Raw genomic sequence first — 16,060 nt, forward strand, 5'->3', positions numbered from 1 at the left:
TATTACAGCCACTTCCTCTCCACATATGATACCTCAAGGTTGTATTGCTTTTCTCTGTCACGTACGCAGCAGAACTTTTTCTAGGCTGTGGTATCATGTACGACTTGCCGCAGCTAACTTGTTTGTTTTTCTGCCGAGCGCCATGTGGTGATAGCACTGATTGAAGACTTCGCATCGTGCAACTACGGATTATGTGTCATTGAAATAAAGTTAGAGACTTAATTACGTGTGATGTCACTTTCTTTAACATCCTATTAACCCTTTACCTTACGATTTAAGTTCCGTTAGCGTGAGCCGTAAGTGGCTGCAAGGTACGGATGCGCCTTACGATTCGCGGCGCTTACACACGCTAAGGCTGCGGTGCACTACGCCTGGTGGCGTCCGAAGTCGTGCAGACGCCCTCGGGATTTGTAAGTACGTGTGTGAGATACCAGTGACGGGACATTTGTACAGGTATCATAAATAGTGACGATTAGTTGCCCATTGGAAACGAAACATTCATTGTTACAAACGCAACGATATATTCACAAACATTTTATTTCCCTTTATAAGCAAACATACATTGATGAAATACATGTTAATAATAATATTCACAACAATGCAATGATCTAAGACTTATACTATTTTGTTCAAAACATTCTGGGATCTGTTACGTTAGTACGATGGCATACATATTTTCAAACGCAACGTCGTCACAATGACATGTACACGAATTTAATAGTCTTTGATTGTATGATATCGTTCAAAACAATCTGGCACATGTAATGCAGCCCTGCGCTTTTTGCATTCCCACGTTTCTGCACACTACACAAGGTCTCGCAGGATTTACTTTTGGTCCGCAGCTCGTGGTCGTGCGGTAGCGTCCTCGCTTCCCGCGCCCGGGTTCCCGGGTTCGATTCCCGGCGGGGTCTGGTATTTTCTCTGCCTCGTGACGACTGGGTGTTGTCTGATGTCCTTAGGTAAGTCAGGTTTAAGTAGTTCTAAGTTCTAGGGGACTGATGACCATAGATGTTAAGTCCCATAGTGCTCAGAGCCATTTGAACCTTTTTTCTTTATTTACTTTTGACGGTGTAGGATCAATATGTTTGGAAAAATGTGCCCAATGTCGCACGTGCAGTCTTTGTGGTACATCGCCGGATGCTAATCGTCCCTTCCGATTATATTCCGGTAAAGGTGTAGTTTTCATCAATGATTCTGCAATGTGAATCTTATATTCTGCGTAGCTCTGTCGTTTGCCGCACTGTATTTTGTAATACAAAATGTAAGTGTTAAGTAAAGTAACATCAAATAGGTAAAAGAATATCTTGCGGTATCCTTTCATACATTTTCTCATCACAGGGAAGCATGCTAGCACCTGATCTTGGCGATCAATTCCAATCATGCCTCTGTTGTATTCGACGACACATTTCGGTTTCCACGACGCATTGCGGAGAGGTATGTCTGTGGCAATCATTTCTGCCGTTGAATGTTTTGTGGAGAGCATGTAAACGTCTCGTTTATCTTTCCATTTTAGTGCCAACATTCCATGACAACTCCTCACTGTATATTCTCCCTTCTTTAATTTTGCCTTCAGGAAGTCTGTGGGTATATTTTTTCTGTTTGAGCGCACTGTTCCAATCACATTAGTATTATTGGTGAGGAGAGTTTTGAAAAGTTTCGGTGAAGAAAACCAGTTATGTAAATATAGAGTATGCCCTTTGTGTAATACCGGCTGTGATAGTTCTAGAACTACACTTTCAGAGGCACTACCACTAGCATCACGTTTGTCACTACCCGTGTATATCTTAAAATCAAAGCAGTATCCTGAACTTGACTCACACAATTTATAAATTTTAATACCAAACCTCGCCCTTTTTGATGGGTTAAATTGTTTGTAGGATAATCGCCCCTTAAATGTCATTAATGATTCATCAATGGCAATATTCTCTTGCATTGTGTACACTTCCTCAAATTTTTGATTGAACATATCTATTACTGGCCTCAGTTTGTACAGCTTATCTGTGTTGTTGGCTAAACTGTTATTCGCTGGATGCAGAAATCTACTTATGTGCAGTAATCTCCTGAATGGCATCCTCTTCCTAAATATTGGCGTTTCTATAACGGCCCTCCTAGACCAATACATCTGAATCGACGGTTTCCTTACTTCAACCATGATTATATATAGTTCAATGTATATTTTAATTTCATTACAGCCGATAGGAGACCACTTTTGGTCTACTTTCGTCTCTTCTGTTCATTGTTGAGTACGTCTTGTGCATATCTATTCGTCTCAGTTACGATGTTTTCCCAAAATGTACTATTAAATATTACATAGAAAACGTCTAATTCTCTTATGATTGTACTCACGTGCTGTATAGCTGCTTCCTTTATTCCGGGAATTTCCGTATACGTCCAGATTATTGGTTCATTGTCTTCATTTTGTCACATCCACGACTCTCATTGTTGCTGGTAGGTTTGTTCTTCTTCGTCAGTATCATCTTCAATCACCAGCCGCTTACACAGTTTTCGTACAGGAGGTAAAAAGTCGCTACCACTGTCACTGCCACTGTCAAAACATCCTGCAAAATCATTGTTGGCTACGCCACCACATGTCTCCCTTTCCTCTTAAACACGTTTGCTTCACGTCGGGAACATTGTGAAAGTACTTTTGCAATGTAGGCAGGTCCGAATTCGGCGAAGAACACTTCGCGTATGCCGCTTGTACTCGATCACCTCCGCAACGTGTCAGAGACGTTCTGTTTGCATTTGGCGCGGCTGACCGACAACGTCTCTCACGCGACATGCGCTTGTTAGGCGCGGTAAACATACCACGTCTCTGATACGTCTAGTTGATGTTTGGCCAGGTCGGCACGCTACGTCTCTCACACGACATTGTAAGCTAAGGGGTTAAAGCTGTAGAAATATCTCTTAGTTGATATATAACCATAAATTAACCTTAAAGCTGATTTATTTGCTTTATACTTTTGGGTATCATGTATGATACCTAGTGGTTCAATGCCGACTTTACTTACGTCAGTGTTAATGTGATTACAATTTTTTTTTTCCGTTTGGTGCCCCGACGTGAAGGAAGAAGATATTATTGAGATGGTCAGCAGGTCCAGACGAGTCTTACATTGAGTATACTGAATGTATTGATGAAGATGATGAACTGATGCAAGCAGATGAAAGTTAAGAAAGCACTTTATAAGAGAAAACAGTCATCTTGCCCAAAATTAAGAAATAAACGAGTTCTGGAGGCGAACAAATAAGTAAGAATAAGTGTGTTTGAAAAACAATTACTGTTTTTCACTGGACATGTTATTTACAAAATTTATTTGCCTTTTTTTAATTTTCAGATGGCTGGTACTTCCAATAAATTCCAATCTAACATTGCTCGCAGCATCTCAGAAACCACAAATGAACTCAGTAACCCATTTGAATATTTTTCGAAATATTTTCATAGTTCAAAATATTGGGCGTTCAGTAAAATAGGAAAATTACTAAATTCTGTCATAGAAGAAATGCACAGGGGAGATAGTATCGTTGCAGCACCTTTAGGTGCACCACAATTAAAAACGTATGGGGGGAGGAAAACTAAGTACACACTAATGGCAAACGATGTTTCAAGGGACAAAGACCAAAATATCCTTTTCCAGTACCACCAATTTCACTTGCCTGAACCGATGAACCGTATAGAGAAGAACAGTTCAAAATGTCGGGCAAGAGGCTGTAGAGGCCTCACCTTTGTACGAAGTGAGCAGTGAAAAGTGTTTCTTGGCTTCACTACCGATAGGAATTACTTTAACGCATTCCACAAAAAATAAAATAAAATTAATGCAAGCAATGTTAACATAATTGTGATAGATGTGGTAATAGCTAAAGAAGGCACATTAGTTTAAAAAGAAATATGCTGTAGTAATTTTGTTCAAATACTTTTAATTATCAACTTAACAATCGCTGAAAGATTTGGTCCAAGTTTGTAGTTGTATCTATCCTGAAACCTACAGCAAGTATGAACTATATGTGTAACGTTTTGATTACTTCTTTCTTGTAATAAAGCAACACCAAATTGCATAGTCGTGTGTATAATTGTCCTGCTTAAGTCCTGAGGTATCATATATGGTACCACGTATAAAAAAGTTACTATGGTTTTAAAAATTCTTTGAGGGGTAATCATTGTCAGCTAGCATAACGCAATGCACTTAATACAAATAACGCTCACTTGCGCTTTTAGTACGTGCCCCTCATCTATACCCGTGAGTTTAGTGTCTCTATGAATGAAAACACACAGTTGTGTAATATTCTATTCGCCTGATAGGCCCTCATCTGTTACGGAGATAAATATGTGTAATTGGGCTAAAGTTTCTTACTTTTTCTCAGTTTATCGCCTATTATCTTCCACCGCCGCAGTTTGTTACATCCGACAAGGGCGTCTACAAAACATCTTGTCAATTTCTATTAGTTCTCAGGTACCGTATATCTTCTCACACTGCAACATGGTCTACGATCGTTTAAAGCTTTAGTTAAACCCGGCATACATACGTACAATGAGGTGACAAGTCATGTGAAAGCGATATGCTCAGATACAGATGGCGGTAGTGTCGAGTACACAAGGTAAAAAAGGGCAGTGCATTGGCAGAGCTGAAACTTAAAGTCAGGTGTTTCATATGAAAAAGCTTCCGAAGTTATTGTGGCCACACGAGATTTAACAGATTTTAATCGCGTAATGGTAGTCGGAGCTAGATGCGTGGGACATTCCATTACGGAAATCGTTAGTGAATTCAGTATTCTGTGATCCACAGTGTCAAGAGTCTGCAGAGACTACCAAATTTCAGACATTACCTCTCACCACGGACAACGCTTTGGCCGACAGCCTTCACCTAACGATCGATAGCAGCGGCGTTGGCGAAGAATTTTCAGTGCTAACAGACAAGCAATATCGCATGAAATAACTGCAGAAATCTTTGTGGGACGTACGACGAACGTAGCCGTGCCGGCCGAAGTGGCCGTGCGGTTAAAGGCGCTGCAGTCTGGAACCGCAAGACCGCTACGGTCGCAGGTTCGAATCCTGCCTCGGGCATGGATGTTTGTGATGTCCTTAGGTTAGTTAGGTTTAACTAGTTCTAAGTTCTAGGGGACTAATGACCTCAGCAGTTGAGTCCCATAGTGCTCAGAGCCATTTGAACATTTTTGAACGTAGCCGTTATGACATTGCGGCGAAATTTGGTGTTAATGAGCAGGCGACTGATGTGAATGGCTTTGTTAACAGCGCGAGATGACCCACAATGCCTCTCCTGGGCACGCAGCCATATCGGTTGGACCCTAGACGACTGGAAAACTTTAGCCTGATCAGATGAGTCCCGATTTCAGTTGGTAAAAGCCGATGGTAGGATTCGAGTGCGGCGCAGACCCGACGAAGTCATGGAATCAAGTTGTCAACAACGCACTGTGCAAGCTAGTGGTGGCTCCATAATGGTGTGGGTTATGTTTACTTGGCACAGACTGGGTCCTCTGGTTAAACTGAACCGATCGTTGACTGGAAATGTCTACGTTGAGCTATTCGAAATTATTTTCAGCCATTCATGGACCTGATGTCCCCAAACAACGATGCATTTTTATGCGTGACTATACGTCGAAGAGCCACAGTTGTTCGCAATTGGTTTGAAGTAGATTGAAGACAATTCGAGCGAATTATTTGTCCACCCAGATCGTCCAAGACGAATCCCATCGAACATTTATGGGGCGTAATCGAGAGGTCAGTTCATACACGAAAACCAGCACCGGCAATTCTTTCGAAATTACGGACGGCTGTACAGATAGTATGGTCAATATTTCTGCGGAAGACTTTCACTGACTTGTTGAGTCCATGACACGTCGAGTTGGTGCACTATGCCACACAAAAAGAGGTCTGACACGAAATTAGAAGGTATTCATAACTTTTGCCTCTTCAGTGTCCATACATACTTACACATACCCAAAATTTTAGTATTTATTATCTTCAAATATCCAGTGAGACCAATGTTTTTTGAATGTCTCCTTTGATCACCGAGTAACTGCCGGAACTGGAAACCCCACGTCCCCCCCCTCCCCCCCCCCCAAATGTTCCAATTCGGGATTACTCTGCCCCACTCCTAGCCTTTTGGGACATTTGGCAAAAATGGACGCCCTCCAACAGCACGCCCTCCTTTTCTAATCGCGAAAGGTAAGAACAAAAAATGTGCTGACGTGATAGTTGCTCACACTGAAAGCAGTACATGAAATGTAGAAGGTAGTCCTCGGCCCAGTATGCCATGTTGTTGATAAAATACGAAGAAGTAAATGTTAGTTGACGATTTTCTTTCGAAGGCAGATGTCTTGCTATATGCCCACACCGAAAGCAGAATTGACAGGAACAGAAGTGTTGCAAATGCCTAAGACTGTCCTTGGGTCCTGAAAGTCGTGCAATTCGATAGGCGTCGCAGGAGGAACGTCGGAGGATCATGGTCTTAGTGCTGCTTTGTCGAAGGATTTATGGGAAGGAATTTGTGGTCACAGTTCTAGAAGCAGCTATAAGACAGGCAACAAATTTTAAGATTAAAGGATGCAATCGGTAGTAGGTTGTGATTCGTGTTTTTACAACATCCTCTCTCCGACAGATCTAGTAGATCCATTCTCTCATAGTTCAACTCTTGATTTCTCGAGAGAGTTCAGAGAACTATAGAGACGAAACTTAAAACTGTGACTTCACTGGAGTTGTAAATGCAAATTACAAAGAGGAGAAAATATCCACTCACAAGTAGTACAAGTAGAGTCCACCATTACTAAGTGCTACATCAGGGAAAGTTATAAATAACCAAGACTGTGAAGTCAGCCGTTAATTCTACCTCTCTAGTGAAAGAAGGAAACGTCTGGGACACATGCTATTATTATTACTATTTTGTTATTATTATTTATAAGGGAACAATTGGCAGGAACGGGGGAAAGAAATAAAGTAGAAGAAGAATCGGTAGCTCTGAGGGATGAAGTAGTGAAGGCAGCAGAGGATCAAGTAGGTAAAAAGACGAGGGCTAATAGAAATCCTTGGGTAACAGAAGAAATATTGAATTTAATTGATGAAAGGAGAAAATATAAAAATGCAGTAAATGAAGCAGGCAAAAAGGAATACAAACGTCTCAAAAATGAGATCGACAGGAAGTGCAAAGTGGCTAAGCAGGGATGGCTAGAGGACAAATGTAAGGATGTAGAGGCTTGTCTCACTAGGGGTAAGATAGATACTGCCTACAGGAAAATTAAAGAGACCTTTGGAGAGAAGAGAACCACTTGTATGAATATCAAGAGCTCAGATGGCAACCCAGTTCTAAGCAAAGAAGGGAAGCCAGAAAGGTGGAAGGAGTATATAGAGGGTTTATACAAGGGCGATGTACTTGAGGACAATATTATGGAAATGGAAGAGGATGTAGATGAAGATGAAATGGGAGATAAGATACTGCGTGAAGAGTTTGACAGAGCACTGAAAGACCTGAGTCGAAACAAGGCCCCGGGAGTAGACAACATTCCATTAGAACTACTGATGGCCTTGGGAGAGCCAGTCATGACAAAACTCTACCATCTGGTGAGCAAGATGTATGAGACAGGCGAAATACCCACAGACTTCAAGAAGAATATAATAATTCCAATCCCAAAGAAAGCAGGTGTTGACAGATGTGAAAATTACCGAAATATCAGTTTAATAAGTCACAGCTGCAAAATACTAACGCGAATTCTTTACAGACGAATGGAAAAACTGGTAGAAGCGGACCTCGGGGAAGATCAGTTTGGATTCCGTAGAAATGTTGCAACACGTGAGGCAATACTAACCTTACGACTTATATTAGAAGAAAGATTAAGAAAAGGCAAACGTACGTTTCTAGCGTTTGTAGACTTAGAGAAAGCTTTTGACAACGTTAACTGGAATACTCTCTTTCAAATTCTGAAGGTGCTAGGGGTAAAATACAGGGAGAGAAAGGCTATTTACAATTTGTACAGAAACCAGATGGCAGTTATAAGAGTAGAGGGGCATGAAAGGGAAGCAGTGGTTGGGAAAGAAGTGAGACAGGGCTGTAGCCTCTCCCCGATGTTATTCAATGTGTATATTGAGCAAGCAGTAAAGGAAACAAAACAAAAATTCGGAGTAGGTATTAAAATTCATGGAGAAGAAGTAAAACTTTGAGGTTCGCCGATGACATTGTAATTCTGTCAGAGACAGCAAAGGACTTGGAAGAGCAGTTGAACGGAATGGACAGTGTCTTGAAAGGAGGATATAAGATGAACATCAACAAAAGCAAAACGAGGATAATGGAATGTAGTCGAATTAAGTCGGGTGATGTTGAGGGTATTAGATTAGGAAATGAGACACTTAAAGTAGTAAAGGAGTTTTGCTATTTGGGGAGCAAAATAACTGATGATGGTCGAAGTAGAGAGGATATAAAATGTAGACTGGCGATGGCAAGGAAATCGTTTCTGAAGACGAGAAATTTGTTAACATCGAGTATAGATTTAAGTGTCAGGAAGTCGTTTCTGAAAGTATTTGTATGGAGTGTAGCCATGTATGGAAGTGAAACATGGACGATAATCAGTATGGACAAGAAGAGAATAGAAGCTTTCGAAATGTGGTGCTACAGAAGAATGCTGAAGATAAGGTGGGTAGATCACGTAACTAATGAGGAGGTATTGAATAGGATTGGGGAGAAGAGAAGTTTGTGGCACAACTTGACTAGAAGAAGGGATCGGTTGGTAGGACATGTTATGAGGCATTAAGGGATCACAAATTTAGCATTGGAGGGCAGCGTGGAGGGTAAAAATCGTAGAGGGAGACAAAGAGATGAATACACTAAGCAGATTCAGAAGGATGTAGGTTGCAGTAGGTACTGGGAGATGAAGAAGCTTGCACAGGATAGAGTAGCATGGAGAGCTGCATCAAACCAGTCTCGGGACTGAAGACCACAACAACAACAACATTTATAAAAAACTGGTTTCAATTGGATACACAGGGCGCCTTCTGTCCAAATAATATAGAAAAAAAGAAGAAAATCGAGGGGGGGGGACGTTTCTAAGAAACTGATAGTAATGTAACATTGAAAGAGACGCAGATAACGATATCAAGAAAATTAAATTTGATAAACTATGAAGTAAGGCACACATACGGCCACGAAATGTAAATTATCTACAAGAACGAGCAATATGAGGAAGCAACGGCAAACTAAGGAAACTGAACAAATGATGTTATGTGATTTGCCACGTGACAATTCGTGGCACATAACAAATTCACTCTGAATGTGAGTAAAACCTGGAACGAAGTGTGTCTCACTGAGACAGCTGCTCTCTTGGCTCGTTATACAGGGTGTTACAAAAAGGTACGGCCAAACTTTGAGGAAACATTCCTCACACACAAATAAAGAAAGGATGTTATGTGGACATGTGTCCGGAAACGTTTAATTTCCATGTTAGAGCTCATTTTAGTTTCGTCAGTATGTTCTTCCACCTACGCTCAATGGAGCACGTTATCATGATTTCATATGGGATACTCTACCTGTGCTGCTAGAACATGTGCCTTTACAAGTACGACACAACATGTGGTTCATGCACGATGGAGCTCCTGCACATTTCATTCGAAGTGTTCGTACGCTTCTTAACAACAGATTCGGTGACCGATGATTGGTAGAGGCGGACCAATTCCATGGCTTCCACGCTCTCCTGACGTCAACCCTCTTGACTTTCATTTATGGGGGCATTTGAAAGCTCTTGTCTAGGCAATCCCGGTACCAAATGTAGAGACTCTTCGTGCTCGTATTGTGGACGGCTGTGATACAATACGCCATTGTCCAGGGCTGCATCAGCGCATCAGGGTTTCCATGCGACGGAGGGTGGATGCATGTATCCTCGCTAACGGAGGACATTTTGAACATTTCCTGTAACAAAGTGTTTGAAGTCACGCTGGTACGTTCTGTTGCTGTGTGTTTCCATTCCATGATTAACGTGATTTGAAGAGAAGTAATAAAATGAGCTCTAACATGGAAAGTAAGTGTTTCCGGACACATGTCCACATAACATATTTTCTATCTTTGTGTTTGAGGAATGTTTCCTGAAAGTTTGGCAGTACCTTTTTGTAACACCCTGTACAATTGGACGTACGCCTTCCATTCCATTCGCAGAACATCACAAATCGGCCCAATAATATCTCCAGCTGTGTACAAAAGGCGGGGCAGGTTGTATCCAGTTACAGAGACAAGGCTGAAAAACTGTAAGAGAAACTTTCCGTGGGTTTTTAAAATATTTGGAAGTGACTTTGAGGAAAACAGCCCGTTACAGTGCAAAATTAGCGCCTTACTACGTGACACAGTTCCATATTATCCAGTTAAAATATTCATTCAGTTGTTGATTCTGTAGTCCCGCCTTAAGAACTGTCTGTAGGGAAGCAGATAACTAGATACAGCCGAAGAACAAACTGACAGAGGCGTGTAGCTAATTCCGCTTTTTGCGAGCTACATTAAACACCGTTTGTTTCATTGAAGCACAAGCACACTTGGAACTTAATTATGAGGAATGCGAGTAAGTTTGAATATTCGACTCCATTTCTGTCACAGAGTGATTTCGACAGTCATAATTTAAGTGTGACTCTGCTCACTGCAATTAACTGTGAACACGACGACACGGATGCTTATCTTTCAAGCTACCACATTATTCCTGCACTGTCCTGACTAATAACAATAAGAAGCGGTTTACATGGTCTGGTGGCAGTAAAGGTATTCACATCAATCTGTGAACTACCTACGAAAACGTAAGCTTACGGGCAAAAACATAATTTTCTCCAGGAGACGTCAGACACCTACCGTGTAACACCGCCCCTAGTCTTGATAATGGCCTCAGTTAGAGATGAATAGAGTACACAACACTCTTCAGGTATTCTACATCCATATGAAGCCACTCACGCTCTTTAGACTTCACAGGTTGACGGAATGTTGATCACTACGTGTTATCCGCTGTTCCAAATAGAACCAGACATTTCCTTTGCGATTAAAATCGGGTGATGCAGCGGACCAGCGGAGATGAGACATCGAGCCTCATAATTCGTCAAACCAGGAACGTATGTGTACTGCCCTTATATTGTTATTTTGATCGTATTTTATGGTTTTATAGACAAGATTAGCATGTATTCCTGGGTTTCTAGTGGTGTACTGAAATCCATCGAAACTAAACTCGCCTTGTGTGTGTGTTTTGTCGTGTGGTAATTTGTTGGCAAAGAAATGTGGTAAATTCCTTGTTAAGTGCTCTTGAGTCCTTTAAAATTCGCCGTGTTTATTTGCAGGTTCGTTCGCCAATCTCCCCAACATCTCTCCAGCTCCATATCGATATAGTGTAGCTGAAGCTTTCTAAAGTAATTTGAAGTACTAGAATGAGTAATATTTACGTTCGATTCTCACTTATATATTCATCAGATATGAGCACTCGTTTATTTCTTCCTTGAATACAACTTTTATTATCATGTTTCAATATTCACAATTATAAGTTCCCTTCGTCTTTATCGGAGCGAGAACAAAATCAATCATTAGCTTTGCATTCAACAACGGAGATAATAAAAATCGGAGGTAACACAGTGATAATATTCGCTTTTCTTATGCAAACAGTAATGTCTTCAATCCCTATACACAGCACAGTATCTGACAGTTATTTACTTAATAAAATGTGATATCACACCTTGTGAACATGGCTGCTGCCGTCTTGGAATGTGGGAGAGTCCACAGAATAGTCATTTGAGGGCAACGCTTTGTCACCGAGACCACTGAAACAAACGTCCTGATTTAAATTCACACCAACCTAGATGAGTGGTGGCAAGTCATGGTACGAAAATCGTTTCCAGAACATCACGGTACCAACTCCTGCCCAAACTACACTCCCTACACACTGCTGGTCAAACGCCTCATTGGGCCGGTGGTGCACTTGACGTTTTCCATCATTTGAAAAGAGACATCTCACCTCGTCAGATCACACTCCAAGACACTATCAATAAAAAGATTCTTGTGTTTAAGATACATTTCGTAATCCTGATATTGTGATGTAATTTGCTTATCGTCACCAGCACGTCTATTCATATAATTGCAACCTCACAGTCTGTCTGTCGCCCTGCAGTGAATCCAACCTGCTGGGTGTACTTAATAGTCCTGGCCCACTGTAGACGTGCAGCCTCATTTGCAGCCATGAACAATGGCCGTTTGTTAGGTAATGGACTCCAAATGTCCTTTGCTAGCAATTCTCGCCATATCGTTCGATCCGAAACTGATTTAGTTGAGCCTGCGTTCCGTGATAACACAAATTTTGGCTTGAAACAGACTGTCATCGAAAGGTGTGATACTCGCCAATCATCCTTACGATTAGGATCATTTTATGGCTACTGTTACCTGGCTGCGACAGGTAGAATGTTTCTTGTAGACACGTGGACAGTCCACAGTGACACACCAACAAATTGGACAACTTCATTTATGATGCATCGCAGGCAGATGCGACAACTTCTTTCTGTCATTCTTCCATGTCTTCAAGTCGACCCTAATCACTTCGTTGATTCCATACAACTGATTGGCATGTACACACTACTCCACTTTGAGCTGACATTTATCAAGATAACAGCACATCCTGCCTCTAAAGTGCGGCAGTAGTACGTCCTGCCTAGAAAGAGCTTTATGCTATATGGGAAGTCATGTTCTTGACAGTAAACTAGGAGTATTGTGTTAAATAATACTACATGGCTTGTTAGTTGCATTAACGGTCAGAAGCAAACACAACGATGACCAACTTCCGACGCAAGTGCTTCATGCTAAAAGCTGCACTTCATTGACGCATAACCGACAGCCACGTCCCAGTGGAAGATACCGCCGTCATTGTGCTTTTCCCTTACTTAATTATCTGTATATAAAATGATTTTGTTAATATTGAAAGAATAATGTATTGTTTTAAAAATGGGATCAGTTACTGTTGCTCGCCACGAAAGCTTCAGTCAATGTATCTTGTATATGAATGCGTAATGTCTGTTCTTTCTGACATGTACGAAAGAACTGACACTAACCATTCATATAATTGATTCGCCTATAACTGGTTCGAAAAGCAATGCATCCACTACCTTCAGCGCGGACGCCTGTTCGACTTCTTGCAGGAATCTCAAAGTAGCGAGCATGGAAGACATAAATGGGGACTGGTGGCGCTAGTGGAAACGTACACTCCTGGAAATGGAAAAAAGAACACATTGACACCGGTGTGTCAGACCCACCATACTTGCTCCGGACACTGAGAGAGGGCTGTACAAGCAATGATCACACGCACGGCACAGCGGACACACCAGGAACCGCGGTGTTGGCCGTCGAATGGCGCTAGCTGCGCAGCATTTGTCCACCGCCGCCGTCAGTGTCAGCCAGTTTGCCGTGGCATACGGAGCTCCATCGCAGTCTTTAACACTGGTAGCATGCCGCGACAGCGTGGACGTGAACCGTATGTGCAGTTGACGGACTTTGAGCGAGGGCGTATAGTGGGCATGCGGGAGGCCGGGTGGACGTACCGCCGAATTGCTCAACACGTGGGGCGTGAGGTCTCCACAGTACATCGATGTTGTCGCCAGTGGTCGGCGGAAGGTGCACGTGCCCGTCGACCTGGGACCGGACCGCAGCGACGCACGGATGCACGCCAAGACCGTAGGATCCTACGCAGTGCCGTAGGGGACCGCACCGCCACTTCCCAGCAAATTAGGGACACTGTTGCTCCTGGGGTATCGGCGAGGACCATTCGCAACCGTCTCCATGAAGCTGGGCTACGGTCCCGCACACCGTTAGGCCGTCTTCCGCTCACGCCCCAACATCGTGCAGCCCGCCTCCAGTGGTGTCGCGACAGGCGTGAATGGAGGGACGAATGGAGACGTGTCGTCTTCAGCGATGAGAGTCGCTTCTGCCTTGGTGCCAATGATGGTCGTATGCGTGTTTGGCGCCGTGCAGGTGAGCGCCACAATCAGGACTGCATACGACCGAGGCACACAGGGCCAACACCCGGCATCATGGTGTGGGGAGCGATCTCCTACACTGGCCGTACACCACTGGTGATCGTCGAGGGGACACTGAATAGTGCACGGTACACCCAAACCGTCATCGAACCCATCGTTCTACCATTCCTAGACCGGCAAGGGAACGTGCTGTTCCAACATGACAATGCACGTCCGCATGTATCCCGTGCCACCCAACGTGCTCTAGAAGGTGTAAGTCAACTACCCTGGCCAGCAAGATCTCCGGATCTGTCCCCCATTGAGCATGTTTGGGACTGGATGAAGCGTCGTCTCACGCGGTCTGCACGTCCAGCACGAACGCTGGTCCAACTGAGGCGCCAGGTGGAAATGGCATGGCAAGCCGTTCCACAGGACTACATCCAGCATCTCTACGATCGTCTCCATGGGAGAATAGCAGCCTGCATTGCTGCGAAAGGTGGATATACACTGTTCTAGTGCTGACATTGTGCATGCTCTGTTGCCTGTGTCTATGTGCCTGTGGTTCTGTCAGTGTGATCATGTGATGTATCTGACCCCAGGAATGTGTCAATAAAGTTTCCCCTTCCTGGGACAATGAATTCACGGTGTTCTTATTTCAATTTCCAGGAGTGTATGTCGGCCGAGACACGTGCCGAGATAGACCGCTAAATAGCGATAAACGCTGTGTCTGGATGGCGCAGTGTGAAAATATTGTGGCAATTTATTTCAAAAAGTGGGCCTACTGAATGGAAGGTTTGATTATGACACATAATTATGAATATCATATCTTTGACATTTACAAGTTATGGTAACCGGATTTTAAAGCAGTAGAAAACTTTATTCTGAAGTGAAAATCATTTTAAGTGGAGTAACAGTTAAAGGACACTGAATTTTAGTCTGATTCGTCATGGATTAAAAAAAAGTAACGTTACTAAAAGCGTCTCATTTTGAGAGGCATCGGGTTCATTACTACTACAGTTTCGCTGTTTAACAAGCTTACGTAGGTTGCAGATAGCTAAAAAGTTTTTTATTGCTGCCGTTAAGTAGTATCTGCACTGAACAAGTTAGACCAGTTAAAGAAGTAATTACGGTTCTAGGCGCTCAGTCCGGAACCGCGCGACTGCTACGGTCGCAGGTTCGAATCCTGCCTCGGGCATGGATGTGTGTGATGTCCTTAGGTTAGTTAGGTTTAAGTAGTTCTAATTTTTAGGGGACTGATGACCTTAGAAGTGAAGTCCCATAGTGCTCAGAGCCATTTTGAAAGAAGTAATTAAGTTTGGAAATGAAAAAGAGAACAAAAAACAAAATATTAATTTTGTCTGACTCTAAAACTGATTTGGAAAAATTAGAACATTAAAAGTGGAAAGCTGATAATAGCTATATTTACGATGTGGTACAACTAATAATGAGAGCCAGCAAAGAAAATAAATCTGATCATCTAATATGAACAAAGGGACATTCAGGTATTCGGCGTAATTATGTAGTAGATGGCCTTTCTATAGAAAGTATTAAAGAAGGGGCCCGTTATTTACACTGCGTCCATATATCGACTTTCTACACATATCAAGAAAATAGGCTTGTGGCCAATAGATAGCTCAGTGACAAATTTCGCAGTAGAAAAAGGGCTTTTCGTTTTACAGCCAAAAGAACCACCCATAGAAGTGTTTAATGTCTAATATTAAAATAAAGTTGGGAGACGCATGTTTTCCTGTACTACAGAATTGGAGTGACAGACTCCCAATGCAGCGAACATACAGAAGAGGACGGAGCGTTTTGGGATGTTACAAATATATTCTACATCAAAACAGCCTGTCGAAAAACCTCATAAAAATGAATATTTCCTTGCCAGCAAATATTAAAACATTAATGAGTGCGAACAACATCAAAATTAACAAAACTATGGTTCAAATGGGTCTCAGCACTATGGGACTTAACTTCTAAGGTCATCAGTCCCCTCGAACTTAGAACTACTTAAGCCTAACTAACCTAAGGACATCACACACATCCATGCCCGAGGCAGGTTTCGAACCTGCGACCGTAGCGGTCGCGCGATTCCAGACTGTAGCG

This window comes from Schistocerca nitens, chromosome 1, assembly GCF_023898315.1.
Source record: "Schistocerca nitens isolate TAMUIC-IGC-003100 chromosome 1, iqSchNite1.1, whole genome shotgun sequence".
NCBI classification, from domain to species: domain Eukaryota; kingdom Metazoa; phylum Arthropoda; class Insecta; order Orthoptera; family Acrididae; genus Schistocerca; species Schistocerca nitens.